Genomic DNA, 3,287 nt, shown 5'->3' on the forward strand with positions numbered 1-3,287 from the left:
AGAGTGTTCACTCATTAATTTCTCAGCAAGATTTAAGAAACATTTGGTCTGAGTGGTGCACAGGGTGTCTGCTGTTCAAATAGGAGACAATTTACTGAATTAATCAGTGGGACCCCATTGAAATGACTCAGCCTACCAAAATGCTTTTGAATTTGCTAAAGATTCATGGAGTATACAAATTAGAGCAGTTTCACAGCCTACCACATCACTGCTGTGTTGAAAAGTTGAAAGATACTGATGAAAACGATTCATATATTTTACTGCAGTTTAAATATTTAATAAATTACCCTAGGCTTCCTTTTAATTGTCTTGACTGTTTCATTTTCCTTGCCACAATACTCGAGACACACTGACACTAGATGAAATGCATCTTGAGTGATAGAGAGTGTATCATTTGCCTTGTGAGCCATTTGTAGGGTTTTTTTAAGGTGGGAGATTTTCAGAGTCAGCCTTTCCCTGCCGTCAGGAGAAATGTTTGTCAGAAGGCTGTTTTAATTGCCGCTAGCTTTCTTGCCTCAAATACTTCAGGTGGAGTTGATGGGCTGGCATTCAACTGTGGGGCAAAAATTAAGGAATGAGCTCCCAATATCAGAGTGGGAAGTGCTTCATCAGCTAGAGCTCTGGGCTTTGCCTCGCTTAAGTCTAACCCGAAGATGTGCTTGAAATGGACCTTACCTGACACCCCAGCCATCTTCCAGAAAATAATGTGGACAGGGGAGAAAAAGTTGCAAAGTATTCTCCCCACCCTTTGGCAGCCTCTCTTAAGGCTTGGCTCCCTTGGAGCTCTTGGCTTTGTCTCTCTTCTAGCGCTAAATCCAAGGGTTAGATAAGAGTAGTCATAGGTTGGTGCCTATCCTGAGACCCCAACCTATGGCCCAGCAGAGGAAGTCATCTAGGGGATAGCATCTGTGGAGCCTTCCCCTACCTTATGTAGCTTTTAAACCCTTTTTCAACCTCTTTCAGCTGGAGCTGCTGGCTTTGTCTCTCTCCTGACCTTAAACATAAGTCTAGGCATGGGATGAGCTGTACCCTGAGATGCCTAGCATTGTCCCAGAGGAACGAACAAGGGTTCAGGCATGAGCTCTTTGCACAGCCTTCCCCATTATTGCTCCTCCCCCTTGCATCCCCACTGTACCTGGAGCTATGGGCTTCTTGTCTCCCCTAACCCTAACTCTAACTCTAGGCATGGGCCAAACCTTAGCCCTAGGCTTCCCAACATGGCCCAGAAGTAAGAATTTTAGAGAGAGAATTCTTTTTCCACCCTTCCAGGGGAGGCAGGTGTTGCTACAAAAATGGGGTATTGGCAAGTGTCTACCTGTGTCTTAAGCCAACCTGCCAACTATGCTGAGAAGGTCAACCTGCCCTTCCCTGTTTTGTGACAGGTGGATTAAAAACACAAGCTAAGACCTCCGGCCTACTCTTTACATGCAAAGTCCTTAGGTAAAAGAACAAACTGTAACAAAACAAAAATGTCTAAGCATGTTCCTGAATTAGAGTTGATTTATATCAGAATTTCTACTTGAGAGGATATTTTGATTGTCAGAACTATGCCTTTTGTTTCATGAGGTTGAAATGAGCAAATATTGGTATTTATAATGGCATCATATCATTATTGGGATAATAAAATGCGTTATTTCTAATCAAGAATCGCTAGTTTATCAAGTAGTTGAGGTTAGAAATATATGCTTTTGAATCATGAGCAACAGGCAATGGAACATTGATAAAGATCAGTAGCTAGAATTTCTCAGTAAATTAATACGTATAAACTGTGTTAGAGCAATTGGCCTAAGTGACTAGGCAGGCATTCAAACAATTCCTTTTTGGAAAATGGTATCGTTCTCTAGTGTTAGTATAAATTTCCGTAGCCAAAGGAATTTTCAATAAATGGAGTTACAGAAATCCTCAGGCCTTCTAAGTAGGCCATATAGCACATGGTACCTCATTATAATTATGACCGTGATGGCATTTTGTTTCTTCTGGGCATACACGTCAAGCAGGTATGTGTGTGATGTCTAATGAGGTTAGCACCTTTGCAGGAATTACAATATACTGGTAATTTATTTCAAATAATTGCAGTGCAAACACTATGCCCAAATCTATCTCAACAGAAGAGCTTTCACTGACCCTCTTGGGTGCGGGGCATCACCAAATGTTAGTATTGCAAAGTAATTAATTAGGACAGGCCAAAGCATAAATAAAATTTCTAAAATGCCTCCATGAGTGACTGTGTGTTTATATGTATGCAAATGAAATGGAGGGCAATGCAGGCAAGAACTGAAATTTTGTGGTGATGATGTTACTATTAATAGTTTCAAAACAAATCCTTTTTGCTCCCACATTCATAAGGAGCAATCTAAAAGCATTCACATTTCTAGTCATACTATTGTTAAATGCCGATTTATAACAATATCAAAGAAGGAAACCCCTCAATCAATGCTCCATAAGTAAATGCCCCTTAAAACAAATGCTCATGTAAACAAAAATTGGATTATATTTGATCTATAGGTTTTCAAACAGACTAAAGTGCTGCAATCAACCAGATGTTCTTGTTGATGGGTTTGCAGCTATTGACTTATGCTCTTTCTCATATCAGTGACTGAAAGCTGATTCATATTCTCCCAGAATATACATTTTAAAGAAAATAATTCTCCAGCTAAATTTACATAATTGTAGGGATTCGAGCGGTGTCAGATAGCACGCTGCAAGTAAAGATTTTGCACGTTGTAGTTAAATAGAAATCTTTTTTTTTTTTCACTGTATATTGGAAGCTTTGATGCTAACACATCAGAATATACAACCTCTAAAACCCCAAATGTAAAGATGAATTTGCTGACAGAAATTCGTATGACATGCCCAAGTGCTCTAACATCTAGCTAAAACACTCATATACAGCAATAGTCCTAAGAATGGTAAGATCATTTGCAACGGCTGCTCAATAAATGCATTTCTAAACTAGAACATAAATACAAAAAGTCCTCAAAAGTCACAAAGAGTGTCATCCAAACAGAATTTATGTGCAATTAGTAAAAACTGAATAGGGTTATTTTTGTATATCATTACATTTATGTGTTGGGGTGTATACATACTTCTATATGTAGTCACAATCTACTTTTTAGTCACAGAAGAAAAGGAAACAGCTTGCTTAAGGGTCATGTAAAAGTGTGCATGTGCTAGATGTAATACCTTTAAGAAGGTGTGAAAGAGCACATGGTGGTCACATTGGAGTGCCCAGGTGTATGTCAATTGAAGGTGATGATTGACATGAGGAAAATCATTCAAAGAGCGGT

This window comes from Charadrius vociferus, unplaced genomic scaffold, assembly GCF_000708025.1.
Source record: "Charadrius vociferus isolate BGI_N301 unplaced genomic scaffold, ASM70802v2 scaffold14, whole genome shotgun sequence".
Classification (NCBI taxonomy): domain Eukaryota; kingdom Metazoa; phylum Chordata; class Aves; order Charadriiformes; family Charadriidae; genus Charadrius; species Charadrius vociferus.